Source organism: Hibiscus syriacus, unplaced genomic scaffold (assembly GCF_006381635.1).
Source record: "Hibiscus syriacus cultivar Baekdansim isolate YM2019G1 unplaced genomic scaffold, ASM638163v2 tig00110637_pilon, whole genome shotgun sequence".
Lineage (NCBI taxonomy): Eukaryota > Viridiplantae > Streptophyta > Magnoliopsida > Malvales > Malvaceae > Hibiscus > Hibiscus syriacus.
The window spans coordinates 1,506,668-1,522,363 of record NW_024062808.1 but is presented as its reverse complement, the minus strand read 5'-3'; the positions used below and the strand labels follow the sequence as shown (position 1 = coordinate 1,522,363).

Here is a 15,696-nt window from a genome sequence, read left to right as displayed (position 1 = left end):
GTTATCCTTTCACAAATAGACCAGAGTATTTTGTCTCAAAAAATTGTATAAATTTGAGGCTCGCACTCTGGGGATAAGAGCAGTCATGAAAGAAAATTTAAGTGTCGAGAACATGTGGAAATTCCTCTTTAGTAGTCTTTCAACTTCGAGGGTAGAGAGAATTGTCATAAGATATTGTCCTTGGTCATGTATGCATGTACTTTGATCTGGTGCAACGCATTTTTGGAATAAAAGATAGCCTTATTCATAGTTGAGATTTTGTTACTTCAAGTTTCGACAAAAACATTGATAAGACGAAGCTGGACATACCCAAGCTCAGTGTAATCAGTTGAACTTTGTTGAAGAAAAAAGGTTAAAAGCTATCTGCCATGGGCAAATGTGTCAGAAGTAGATGATGCAGACTTATGATAGGAAAGTTCATCTAATAGAAGATTGGAAGGGTGATCTAGTGATTGAAAACATCTTGTCAATTCATAAACATTTTTGTGGGAAACGGATGCCTGATTAGGAAATGACCATACATTGCCAATAAGGTCGTTTCTAGAGGAGTGTTAAGTGATCCAATAAATTCATTGAGAAGAATTACACTTGAAAAAGGAAAAAAATAAAAAAGTGAAAAAAATAAAAATGAAAAAAGAAAGAAAATTGAAAGGGGGTTCAAGATGAGAATCCGCAAAGATCGTCTTGAAACCAAATGAAGGATTTGAGTTGAAAACCTGAAAAGGTGACTCAAATGCATTTTTGATATTATGCATCTGGTAAATAAAACCCTCTCGAGAGTTCGGTACTTTGGGATAAGCTTCATAGCTACAAACATTTTTGCAGCAATTGAAGTCTTTTAGACAAAAGCTCGTCTCTACACTTCGGGGTTGTATCTCGTTGATTAATTCTGAGAGCATGATACTTTGAAAGGAGCTTCATATCTACAGACGTTTTGGAAACATTTGAGATCTTCTAGATAGAGGCTTACCTCAGTGCTCCAAGTTATATCAAGTTGATTGGTTCCTGAACATTCATGCTATTGATGCTTGAGGCATCTCACTTTTTTTCTTGATTTTTATCCTTTGTATGATTGCCACAACTTTGTAAAAATTCCATTTTTCTCATTTCAAGTCTCAATCTTGTTCATTTACAATCATATTATATGTAGATTAACAGAGTTCAAAAGAAAGCAAAAGAATTCTTGGTATTGTTTTAAGCTAATCTTTAAATGTAGGAAATCCAAAGTAGCCCTAAACCTTGACACTCATGTTCATTTTTAAAAGAGTGTAGGTCGAGAAAAGATATATGAGCTGAATTCATATGGATATCTATTCAATCCTAAGAACTTTTGATATGGGGCAAATAAACAAGATGATTTCCAAAAATGATAAAGATCCTTGAAACTGATGAGGTTTATTGTGCCTCGAATAAAATGCAATGGCAAGGGAGACATTCTCCGATCCTTAGATCCATGAACTCTGACAGATCATAAGACTCAAGAATGAAGTTTTTCACACTTCTTAGTGACATCATCAATAATTGACTAAGAAGCAGACAACTACCTTAATAAGAATGGGCATGTATTGTTTTGATATTCTCTGGCATCTCAAGTCATAACAAAAATTCAAGACACTCTTGTATCTGGCGTATTAATCAACATTCTAAATGTCCTTGAAAATAATAAATCTTTTCCACAATTGAAGCTGACGTTGATGTTCAAAAGCTTCATAAAAACCAATGACAATATTTATCTGGATGATAGAATGTAATTTTTGATGAATGATGCAAGAGTGAGACCATTCAAAGTTAAACTTTTTGTACTCAAATAAAGATGAGACATGAAAGTACACATATTGGGGGCATGACCGAAAACCCAGATCTTGTTGGGATAACAAGTTTGAAATCAATAATGTATTGATAAAAAACCTCACCGCTTGGAATATTAGGGGCAAAATAGAGGGATAAGAATAGTTTACTTTGAAAAGCAAATCATTTATGCTTTAGTTGGAACAAGAGTTCAAGAAAGAACACTTTTTCTGGCATTTTCATGAATAAACAAAAACAAGATGAGAGAGAAGACATGATGACACGAGCTGATCAGATTGCTTTTCCATAAAGAGAGACGGCTTGCCTAAATTGACAAGTTACCACGCCAATATTGGATTAAACTCTAGCCAAGATTAATTAAGTGAAGGCAAAACGAGTTCTCCACTTTGAAGTCAGTAGGAAAACGAAACAACATTTTTGCATCCATGAGAATATCATTTGCATAAGAAAAAGGCATTAAATTTAGACACATTTAATTGTATTCATGTCTTCATAAATAAATGCATAATTCTTTATAGATTTTCCAAGGAAAGGAAAGATTTATGAGTGCAAGGTCTCGAGAAGAGAAAATCATAATTCAAACCTCAAAAGGAAGAAATCATGTTTGGAGTGACAGAGTCTCAAGAGCGGAAGAGCCCAATCCACAGAAAAATCATTTACTTGGAAGTGTGGGGCATGATACCCAACCATTAAGATGTTTACATATGATTTGTGAAAATTGAGGAAGCGATTTTCAAATTTTCTCATTTAATCTTTCCCAAAATTGAAATTTTTGAAAAGTAAGAAAACGATTTTCAAAGTTTTTTACTTAGTAAATTATTTCCAAGAAATCTATAAGAACTTCAGGCATGATATATTCATTTGATATTTTTGAAAAATGAGAAATCAATTTTCAAAGTTTCTCATCTGATACGACAAAATTTATATCAGCTGAGATTGTTTTTCTTAAAATCAACCTCATCTCGCGTGAGACAGATTCCCTCGAAACAAAAAATTTGGAATTGCATCACTCGAAACAAAAATTCATCTCTCTTAAAATCAATTTCGTCTCGCTTGAGACAGTTTCCCTTGAAACACAAAACCTGTAATTGTTTCACTTGAAACAACCATTTATCTCACCTGATATAGCTTCTCTTGAAACAAATTTCTTTTCACTTATTCATTATTTGACAAGAATTCCAAAGTTAGCATAGATCTCACAAATTTATGTTGACGAAGAAGATTTTAGCAAATAATTAATCACGTATTCATTTTTGAAAGAAGTGGATCTTAGCAAAGATTCGAGAACCTTCAGTTACTTCAAATATAATTGTTACTGACATATGACAATTATTTTTGCAAATTCAAATCCATCACAGAATGAGGTAGATCATCGTTTCCAAAAGAAGAACTCGTCTGAAGAACTCGTCTGAGCAGTAAGAAGAAGTTCATAATGAGAAGAACTTGTTCAATCTTTTACGCGAATCTATCACATAAGAAGTTGGATCAACATCACCATTTTGCTCGATTCTATCACAAAAGAGGTAGATCAGCATCAACGTTGTCACTCTCACTCGATTCCGTAATAGAAGGAGGTGGATCGTTATTTCCAGTAGAAAGGTTCATAATGAGAAGAACACATCTGAAGAAAGAAGAAGTTCATAACGATAAGAACTTGTTCAACTTTTTGCACGAATCCATCACATAAGAAGTTGGATCAACATCACCTATTTGCTCGATTAAATCACAGAAAGAGGTAGACTAGTATCAACATTGTCACTCTCGCTCGATTCCATCACAGAATGAGTTTGACTGTCATTTCTAATGGAAGGATTCATAATGAGAAGAACTCGTCAGAGGAGGAATAAGAAGTTCATAATGAGAAGAACTTGTTTCCCTTTTGCTCGATTCTATCACAGAAGGAGATATGTCAACAACAACATTTGGTTTGATTCCATCATAGAAGAAGGTGGATCAACATTACCATTTTTGCTCAAATCCATCACAAAAGGAGGTGGATCGTCATTTGCAATGGAAGGGTTCATAATTAGAAGAACTCATCCGAGAAGGAAAAAGAAGTTCATAATGAGAAGAACTTGTTCGAATTTTTACTCAAATTCATCACAGAAGAAGGTGGGTCGACATTTCAAAGGGAACGGTTCATAATGAGAAGAAATCGTCTGAAGTGAGCGAAAAATTCATAATAAGAACTTGTAGCTCAGAAGTTTAAACAGTTCAAGCTAAAAATGGTGCTTTATGTCTTTGCTCCATTTCTATCCACAACAACAAGAAAATAAGGGCAGTTGTAATCGCCATTTTTACCTAAACCAACCACGTATGCACACCACAGCAGCTTCCAGCATCTCAACCCAGTCATGGTCTACCCTGCTCCACGTCTTAGCATCATCATCAGTAAATCATATACAAACAACAAAGCAAAAAGGATATTTTACATTTGAAAATAATCTTGTAACATTTTGGGTTATAAAAACCCAAAGAAAAATTGTAACAGCTCCCCCCGATTCTTTCTCTAAGAAAAAAACAAAAGTATAGGGAGGACTTTCTCCTCTCCCCATCGAAAATCAATACAAAGCAGTATCAACAACATTCAACGGTTTTTTTTATATTTTTTCCAGCAACATTTTTTTAAAAGTAAAGCAATATAAATAAGGGAAGGTTTAGTTACCTTTGGTTTTGAGGCCTTGTCGGAGTCGTGGCCCTTGTGGTGGCCGAAATCTTTGGGGGCGCTGGTCGTGAGGAATGAGAGAGTAAAAATAGGGGTTTTTGGTTGTTTTTACCTTTGGTCTCCTTCCCGGTCGGAGTTGGGGGAAGATCGGAAGTGGTGTCGCTATCCAAGCTGGTGGCTGGAGTTGGTTTAGGCCTTGGAGTTAGGGGGCTTGGCGCCGCCGGACGTTGGGTAAGGGTGAGAGGAAAATGAAGTTTATTTTTGTTTTAGGTTTAGCTTTAGTTCTTTTTAGGTTAATATTAGGATACATTTATATTTTTGGATTAATTTCCTTTAAGTCCCCCAAGCTTTAGCCGCATATTTGCATCTTTGTCATTGATTTTGGACTATTTTGAATTTTATTCGGATTGTAAGGTTTGATCATGCTAATTTACCTTATTATTTTGTTAAGGTGTTTATTAAGAAGTTTTGGGGTTAATCCTTCTTAGGACCTTGACAAAATAATCATCAATTCCTCATTTTTTTATTTATTTTGAATATGATGCTATTGTTTCATTAGTTTTATTTTAATCACTCATTTATATTTTTTATTTCAAAATTAGTTGCTAAATTTTATTTTCTTTTATTTTGTCCACTATTTTTATTTATAATCTACTCACTGTTATTTTATTTTATTTTGATCCTTGTTTTAATTTTATTTATATTCGAAGCATTTTACGACCTCGCGAAAACCCACCCTGGGGTATGATTCGTGTTATTTATGGTCCAGGTAATAATTAAAAAATTAACCCTAACTTCTAATTTTATTCGATTGTTTAATTATTGTATCTTAAATTTTTTTCCTTTTAATTTCAATATTTATATTTTAGTCATTTCAATTTCAGCTTTTAATTTCCTGCACTATTTTAAATTAATGTCTATTTTCTAATTTCTTTCATTTTAGTCCTTTTACTCTATGTTTTATTTTCAGCTTTTCATTTTAATTTATTTTAATTCAATCATGTATGTTTTATAATTGCTTTCAATTTTTATTGATAATTTGAATTTTCCTTTAATTTAGTCCTTGATAGATTGTTTGGTTTTTAGATTTAATCCTTAATGCTAGAAACTTTTTAATTTAGTCCTTAAATTAGGTGAATTCTTAATTTGGTCCTTGTTTTTTCTTGAGGTTCCAAAATAATTATTTGATTTGCATAATTGATTAAAATTGAGTAGAGTATTGTTTAGAGCCTCCATCTTAGGCCTAATTTCACATTTAGTCCTTAAATTAGGTGAATTTTAATTTAGTCCTCACTTTTGCTTGAGGTTTCGAATTAATTATTCGATATGTTGATTAAAATTAATTTAAGTTAATATTAGAGCCTGCATTTTTTAGGTTTAATCCTTAGGTTCATTCAATTTCATAATTTGACACTTTAAGTTAGAGGGAATCCTTAATTAATTCATCTAGTATAATTAGGTTCCATAATTGATTGGTTGATTGTATTTTGATTTTAACTAAGGTAATGTTCATTTCTTAGGGAGTTGTTAGTGTATCTCCCGCCTTTTCCCGGGGGTGACGCTATTGATTCTCGAAGTAAATCAACATCCTTCTCATAAATATACCGAGAAAGTCTCGTAGTGGGGGGTTACGATTATATGGGTTGGGAGTGTGAGGGCTGCGGCCCCGCGGTATGGAACAGGTTTATTTTTGTAAATATGTACATGGTTTATTTATTATAAAAGAAATGTAACCTAAACCTATGAGACACTGAATTGAATAGAATAAAAATTCTAGCGCCGCCTAAGGCACCGAGGACGTAAGAACATTTCCAAACCTCGTTAAAATGCTTGTGTTCTTTCGTTTTCTTTACCCGATTCTTCAACAATTGGTATCAGATGTCAGGAGCCAAATTTGAAGTTGTGAAATTCGATGGTTAGGGTAACTTCGGATTATGGCAAACAAGGGTGAAGGATCCGTTGGTGCAGCAAGGGATCCTGAAAGTTTTGCGACCTACAAAGCCAACGTCAATAGAGGAGGTAGATTGGGAAGAACTGCGGCAGCGAGCGGAAGGAACCATATGATTATTTTGGTGGTCGAGGTCATGTATCACGTCATGCATCTGTCGTCTCCAGATGAATATGTCTAAATCCTTAACGACTAAATTGTATCTAAAGTAGCGGCTGTATGGGCTGAAGATGCAGGATGATCATGATTTGGTGCAACACGTGAATGTCTTCAATCAAATCATTTTTGATTTAGCTCGGCTTGATGTGAAAATTGAGGATGAAAATAAAGCGATGATTCTGTTGTGTTCGTTGTCTCCCTCTTACGAACACATAGTGACTACTCTTATATATGGCAAAGAGACTATCAAAATTGAGGAGATTACTGCACCCTTGTTGGCTCACAACCAGTGGAAGCAGAATGCAGGGGAAAGCTCTCAAGCTGATAGCTTATATGTCAAGGGTAATCGAGACCATGGACGGAAGCCAGAGAATGCAAGGTCTGGGAAACGGAATTTCAGATCCAAATCTAGGGATAAGAAGACAATTCACCGTTGCAAGTGCAAGGCGGGAAGACATATGAAGCGAAACTATCCGAAGTTGAAAAAGTAGACTGATGAGAAGCGTGATGACTCATCCAAGTCTGTGAATGTGGTCGAAGGATGATAATTCTGATTGCAGTGAGGGTGATGTGCTCTCTAGTTCAACGACTCAATTGACATATGCTCGGATTCTTGATTCTAGATGTTCTTATCACATCACGCCAAATAGGAATGGTTTTCGACATATAGGTCGGTTAATTCTGGTTCTGTTTATTTGGATGATGACCGATGTTGCAATATTTTTGGTATTAGTGATGTCAGAATTAAGATGTATGGTGGTTCTGTTCGGACGTTGTGTGGTGTTCGGTATATCCCAGATTTGAAGATGAATTTGATTTATTTGGGAACTTTTCACAAGAATGGTTTTATCCCTAAGGATGATGAGGATAGAGAAACCATTAGGATTGTTAAAGGAGCTTTGACTGTGATGAAATGAAAGATGATGCAGGGAATATTTACAGATTGTTAGGGAGTATCGTTGTAGGTGGAGTTCATTCTGTTGAGTCTTGTGATGATACTACCAAATGTGGCATATGCATCTTGTTCATCTTAGTGAACGTGGTATGGCTGAATTACATAAAAGAAATCTATTGCATGGTGTTAAAAGTTGTAAGATCGATTTTTGCAAGTATTATGTTTTTGGTAAACAAACTAAAGTTCGTTTCAAGACTGGGAAGCACACCACTGAAGGGATTCTTGATTATGTGCATTATGATGTATGGGGGCCTTCCACGACATTGTCTTTGGTTGGATCTAGGTATTATGTTACTTTTGTTGACGTTTTTTCATGGAAAGTTTGGGTGTATTTTTTGAAACAGAAGTCTGACGTTTTTTAGAAGTTCAAGCTATGGAAAATTGAGGTAGAAAACCAAACAAGACGAAAAATAAAGTGTTTCAGTCTGAAAATGGTACGAAGTGCACATATTCACAGTTTCTAAACTTTTGTAAGGAGTATGTGATTAAGAGGCATTTTATAGTGCGCAAGATACCACAACAGAATGATGTTGTGGAACGGATGAACAGATCGTTGAATGAAAGAGCCAGATGTTTGCGGTTGAATGCGGGGTTCCCAAACACTTATGGGTTGATGCTGTTAACATGGCGTGTTATCTTATCAATAGATCGCCAAGGGCATCATTGGCTGGGAAAGTTACAGAAGAGGTATGGACTGGTCATGATGTTACTTTTGATCACTTACGGATTTTTGGTTGTCTTTCTTATGTGCATGTACCTACTGATGAGAGATCCAAACTTGATGCAAAATCGATGGAGTGCATTTTTCGGGGTTACAAGAAAGGTTTCAAAAGATTCAAGTTTTGGGATCCAGCTGCGAAGAAAATTGTGATCAGTAGAGATGTTGTTTTTTTATGAACAACCCATGTTGCAGCAGAAGAAAGGCACGACAGTGGTGGATTTCGAGTAGTTTCCAGTTGAGAAAACATAAACTTCTCAACTGACTTCGAGTGGTTCCACTATGGATGATTTGCAGGATTATAGTCTTGCCAGAGACAGGGTGAGACGGACGAATATAAAGCTCCGAACAGATTGGGTTTTGAAGACTTGGTCTCTTTTGCACTTACTGTTAGCAGTGATGATCAGGTTACTTTTCATGATGTTGTTACTAGTCAGGAAAATGACAAATGGATGGCTGCCTTGGTAGAGGAGATAGAGTCTTTGAATCACAATCGTACATGGGAGTTAGTTCGCCTTTCTGAGGGTAAGAAGCCGATTGGTTGTAAATGGGTGTATAAGAAGAAACCAACAATAGCAGAAAAAGAGGGGGAGAATTTCAAGGGGTTTTCACAGTAGAAAGGAGTTGATTATGATGAAATATTTTCTCTTGTGGTCAGACACCCTTCAATCCGAGCAGTACTTGCATTAGTGGCTAGTTGGGATTTACATTAGAGCAGATGAATGTTAAAACTTTTTTTTTGCATGGTGATTTAGAGGAGCAAATCTACATGCAGCAGTCTGAAGGTTTCACTAAACAGGGAAATGAGTATTTAGTTTGCAGATTGAAGAAATCTTTGTACGGGTTGAAACAGTCTCCGAGACAATGGTACAAATGGTTTGACTACTATATGATCAAGATTGACTACAAGCGATGTGAGTATGATTATTGTGTCTATGTTAAGAGCCTTGATGATGGTTCTTTTATTTTTTGTTACTGTATGTTGATGATATGTTAATTACTGCAAAGAAAATGGATGATGTTATCGGTTTAAAAACTTTATTGAGTAGAATTTGATATGAAAGATTTATGTGCTGCAAAGAAAATTCTTGGAATGGAAATTTGCAGGGACAGAGACTCAAGGAAACTATGGCTATCTCAAAGGGTTATGTTGAGAAGGTTTGCGATGACAGCGCAAAACCAGTGAGCACTCCATTGGCGAATCACTTTAAGCTCTCATCAGAACAATGCCCTAAGACAGATAAGGAAGCTGAAGATATGACAAAGGTTCTATATTCTAATGTTGTTGGATGCTTGATGTATGCAATGGTATGTACTCATCATGATTTAGCTCATGTTGTTAGTCAAGTTTGTAAGTACATGTCTAAACCTAATAAGCAACATTGGGAAGCAGTCAAGTGGATCTTTAGGTACTTAAAGGGTACTGTGGGACATGGAATTATTTTTGGTAGTCAGCGGGATAATCCTTTGGTTATAGGATATGTGGATTCAGACTATACGGGTGACTTGGATAATAGAAGATCTATGACATGGTATGTCTTTACTCTTGGTGGAGGGCCTATTTGTTGGAAGTCTATTGTTCAATCTGTTGTGGCATTATCTACAACTGAAGTTGAATGCATGGCAGTGGTTGAAGCTGCAAAAGAAGCTTTATGGCTTACTGGTTTAGTGAAGGAGTTGGGTGTTCAGCAAGGTGGAGTTCAGTTGCTTTGTGACAATCAAAGTACTATTCATTTGGCTAAGAATCAGATATATCGTGCTAGAACTAAGCATATTGATGTAAGGTTTCACAAGATCAGAGAGTTTGTTGCATCTGGAGAGATTTTGTTTCAGAAGGTACATACTGATGAGAATGCCGCTGATATGTTCACCAAGCCAGTTACGACAGACAAGTTCATGCATTACTTGGACTTGTTGAATGTTTTGAGTTGTTAAAGACGTAAGGTAACCCAACCCACATTGAATGTTTCCTAAGGGGCAGGATATTTTCCAAGGTGGAGATTTGTTAGGTATGGCTCATAAATATACCGAGAAAGTCTCGGAGTGGAGTTTACGATTATGTGGGTTGGGAGTGCGGCGGTATGGTACAATGTTATTTTTGTAAATATGTATCAGGGTTTATTTATTATAAAAGGAGATGTAACCTAAACCTATGAGACATTGAATTGAATAGAATAAAAATTCTAGTAACGCCTAAGGCACCGAGGACATAAGCACATTGCTGAACCTCGTTAAAATTCTTGTGTTTTTTCCGTAATCTTTACCCGATTCTTCAACAATATATATAATAAGCAATTAAATCGATACATATACATATACATATATATATATATAATGCACTAAAATTTTATTTTATTTAATTTTTTTTTCTATTATAGGCCCAAAATCGGAAGCCCGAATCCAACAACCCATGTGCTAGCTAGGGTTTGGAGAGAATACCCCCCATCTACGCAACAGCTTATCAGCTATTGGATCTGTTGAGATCCAATGGTCGGCAATGTTCATTTATTAGGGAGTTGTTAGTGTATCTCCCGCTTTTTCCCGGGGGTGACGCTATTGATTCTCGAAGTAAATCAACATCCTTTTCAAAACCCCACATCAAGAGATTTTTTTTTAAATTAGGAAGGCAATATACATTTATTGTGATTGATAACTAATCTTTCGCTTTTGCTTAGAGATGGTCGTTATTAGTTTTGGTAAATTGACATCCTTTAAAAAATATACACATACATAGTGGATTTTAAATTAAATAAATTTCAAACTCAAAACTTTCAATTTTTTTAAAATATAGGGTAATCGAATAGGTACCAATTTTGGGCTCTGTGGGTGTGCTAATCATTCCCCACATGTAACTGATTCCCGAACCTAATTTCTGATTTCACTCACCAAAACTTGGTATTTTTGATAAAATAAAATGTTTTATTAAATTTATCTGATTTTAGGTGTTCAATCTCACCTTCAAAAATGATTGGCGACGACTCCCCATTTCGTTTCACAATATTTTTCCAAAAAGTAGTATCGGTCTTTTCTCGCCGAAAATCGGTTACGACAAAGGTAAACAAATAGGTTAATCTACGTGTCAAGAATTAATTGGTGGAAAAATAAAATGGACACCAAGATGTTCTATAATAACCTCTGAATTTCCATAAATGAAAATGAAACATCAATTTCCATAAAGATGTATAATACATTTCTCCCATCTTATTTTAATGCAATATTCAATTTATCAACTCATTACACTCAAACATGGAAATGTGACATCCTTCCATTGACAGTACGACAGATTTAAGAGATTTCCAATGTTTCCTCACCAAAGTGCAGACACAAAGAAATAATCTCTCTAACCACTTGTTAATTAAAGTAAAATCTTACCGAAAGTATCGTAAGAAAAATGGCGTTATCAACACCATTCCAATTCGGCATATGGTTTTATCGTTGCTTTTACCCATATCATATTTGAACAACAGTTTAAGAATTCTCTTTTAAATTATTAGAAAATAGAATACTGCAAAACGAGAGATTAGTATTGGCTGAAAATTAATAAAATAACTAAATGAAACTATCTAAACTAAAAATAAATAACATTACATATCGAGCATCGACAACTTTTTTATCATCACGTCTATTGTTGTCATCAGTAGTGTAATATTTTTAGTTCAATTATGAAAAGTTATAAAATAATTATTCGATTTAAAATGTTCAAACCCTTTCGACGGTTTCTCTCAAAAAATTTGTCCTCAACAAAATGTTCAATAAAAATTGCTTTCAAATAAGGTAGAAAGGTATTATATTTAGTCAAATGTCGAAAACCGCATCCACACAAGGTGGGACATTACGAGTATCCTTGACCACTCGGTCGAGTATTTCATATTTTATAGTTTAACAGCTAAGCTTGTCTTAATTATGTGACGAGCAAGGCGGGGAAACATCTCCTGTATAAGATAACCTAACATTAGCACACGAAGCTTGTGTATTATCTTCTTCTTCAGCCCTTAAAGCCACGTTCTGCAAGTAGATTCCCTGGCAAGGAAAGCTCCGGCTGCAATCGAATTTCATGGCCACGCCGGAGGCACTCGTTCCTCTTATGTTCTGGTAAAGCACGTCGCTCACTTGCACAGCTGAACCCTGCATGCATGCATATATGTTTCATCAACCTAAATAATTGATATATTTAAAACCTAGAGTAAACTATGTATTTAATCATTGAACTATTCCCGCAGTTTCGTTTCAGTCACGCATCTAATTTTTTTTCCCAAAATCATACATAAAGTTATGTTTTTTTTACCAACCGTTAAAAAGTTAACAGAATTGCTGACACATCAATTTTTTATTTTTCAACAATGATGTGACATTACCTATGGTAACATGTTAATATCACCGTTAATTTTGTAACGGTGGGTGACCAAAATGTAACGTTAGGAATATTTTGAAAAAAAATAGTTCGGTGACTAAAATAAAACCACGAGAATATTTACGTGACTAAATACGTAATTTAGCCTAAAATTAACTGATAGAAGAAAAGAAATTTTACCTGTTTGCGACATGGTTTTTGTTGATCACAATAATTCTGATCAATAATGATAGGGTTCGTGACGTTATTCATCACAATATTTTGGAACTTGATGTTTCTAGCATATCCCGATCCACCCTGTAATAAAAATTCGACCATATTAAAAGATTATAATATATAATTGAAGAACATATTATCATAAGAGATAATCATAAATCCCGAACATATCCCGTAAAATAAATATGGAAGATACTATAAATAATATAATTTTTTTATTAATCTAAGGTAAGTACAAGATAATATATGTTCAAAGATAACTCTCAATCTCTTGACATTGAATGTTCATCTCTTGACATTGAATGTTTACATCTCTGACATTCTCGGTGCTCGAACCCGAGTCCTCAAGGAATGATATATTTTAATGTAGGCAATGAATTTTTATTTGTAAGTCTTTACAATTTCGTTGGAATTAGGCATTGGATGAATGAATTTCTTGGCGGATGGTTGAAACTTTAGGTAAACAAATTGTGAATAGCAAGTCAAGAAGCAAGTGGAAAGCTAATGAAAAGTGGTTTGTTTGAAGTCCTTGCCATGTTTTAATCATTTTTTCAGTTTTCAATTAAATTATAGCGGTTTTGATTCTTGTTATTCATAATTTTTTACGGAAATTTTTTAAACTTGACTCAATATTAAAGCATTAAAAATGAATTTTATATCGAATTAATTACCTGCCAAGTTTTTATTCTCACTCCATTGGAGGTTCCTGAAAGTGTCGCTTTATTAACTATTACATTGGACACAAAAGCGGCAGAATTTCCGGCTCCTAAGCTCCCAATGCTGCAAATAGAACAATTCCCATTAGAAAACTTTACTTTAAAATGCGACTAAATTCGAAAACTGTACGTTTGTGTCGAACTCGAGACCTGATGCCATGGCCCGGACCACAAGTTATACCGGTGGCATGTACATTTTTCGAGCCGCTAACGATCGAGATGCAGTCATCTCCAGTCCCGATGACACAGTTGTTAATGTTAATATTCTGGGTTCCGGTCACGTGGATCCCATCGGTGTTCGGACTGTTACCCGGTGCTTTCACCTGAAGGTTAAACGCGTCGACGTTCACACATTGTTGAAACGTAAGGTGCATTTGTTGTGCGTTTGTTATCTGCAGACTTGATACTCTCACGTTAGTGCATTCATTGAAGGTCACAGCCTGCATTTGCAAAGAGCAAACATTAACATACACGTAGTCACGGACCGACACAAAATTTTATGTCAATGGAGGAGAACTTAAGGAACGAAAAATATATTATCAATAGAAAATAAAAATAAAATTAATCTGAAGGCGAGTAGTAGCTTACAGTTGGGGCTTCCTTGCAAGGCTGCAAAACAGAGGAATTAAAATTAGTTGTTAATATTGAATATCAATTGATTGGTACAAATGATTTTGATGGCAAAAATCACTCACGAGGGCTTCGTTGATTTTGCAGGACTTTTCCCACCATGTCCTACCGCTGCCGTCGATTGTGCCTCCGCCTTCGACTCGTAAATTTTGAACGTTATCGAAGAATAGCCACCGTCTTCCGCCATCTTCGTAATCTGAGTGATCCTCGGTAGCTATGATTGTTCCATAGATCTATCGTGTTTGCAATCATAGGAAAAACGTTAACGATCGATAACGATGATGTACGACTTCACTGAGAGCCCGGAAAACTCACCTGCAATATGAGAGGAGATTTGCAAGGACCTGAGAAGTTAATTGGCTTAAGACGATAAGTCTTCTGCTTTGGTACCACCATAGTAGCTCCTTGAGAAGATGAACATGCATACTTCCAAGCTTGCTCGAACGCCTACGTCGAAAAACATATAGCACGGTGATCATCATTGAGAGAACAAAACATCCGAAATGAAGAAGTGAAACTATGAGTACCTGAGAATCGTCTGCTCCATTAGCTTTAGCTCCAAAATCATCGACATTGACTATCTTCGGAGTCGTCGGACCACGCACTTTGGTATCGTAGTCGAACCGGTCCACCGAGTAGGGATTACGGTAGTTTCGTCCCGACATGAACACGGTCGAAGGTGCAAAAGTACGGATGATAGGACGTCGGGCGGTGATAAGCACGGCCATGACGAAAACCGACGCGAAATGGGTCCTCTATGTAACTGCCGGTGCTAAAGCAGCAGGACAGAGAGATTAATGTGAACAGGAGTGGGAGACAATGAGTGTTTAGGGACATTGTGTACTTCAGTTTCGGACTAAATCGAAGACAGAAGACAATATTGATTGAATACCTGAAAGGATGGGATGTGGTTAATTTGTATTTATAGGCAAGATTGATGGTGGTGTTCCATTTCGACACAATTAATGATACCTATGTCTAATTGCAACTAATTTAATTTTAGAGACACGCAGATGGGTGATGAGGTCAGACGTCATTTCTCTTGATTTTATGCTCATTTACCAACATATACGTATCCTCTACTCAATTTTGGTCATACATATATTCATTTTGTTTCTTTATATTTTGAATTGATAATTTGTTTTCACTCTCTTGTAATTTTATAACTTCACGGGCTCTCTTAATATTTTAAAATTTCATCCCTAACATAAGATCTTACGTCTGTTCCCGTCGATAATACATAAATTTATAAGAACCAAACCAAAAGCAATTGTCAGTAATTTGTAAATGGTAGCGCATGTGCTGACATGATGCATGTGGATGTTTTTCAACACCAGTTATTCGTTAAAACTAAAACAGCAGGTTGAAGTCAGAGTAGAGGAATTAATTTGCTGCGCTTTAGCCGGAGATGGTCAGGTGGTTTTCAACAAAAAGTTAAAATATAGGTGGACTAATACCAAAATTAAAATAACCTAATTGCTTGAAAATAAACAAGAAGCTGTATAACTATACCTAACGCACATCCGGTA

At 35.5% G+C, this 15,696-nt stretch overlaps 1 pseudogene; it reads right to left on the bottom strand.

Annotated features, from left to right (window-relative positions):
- Positions 1-12,077: 12,077 nt before the first annotated feature.
- On the bottom strand, positions 12,078-15,043 carry LOC120136773 (annotated as a pseudogene).
- Between the last annotated feature and the right edge of the window lie 653 nt (positions 15,044-15,696).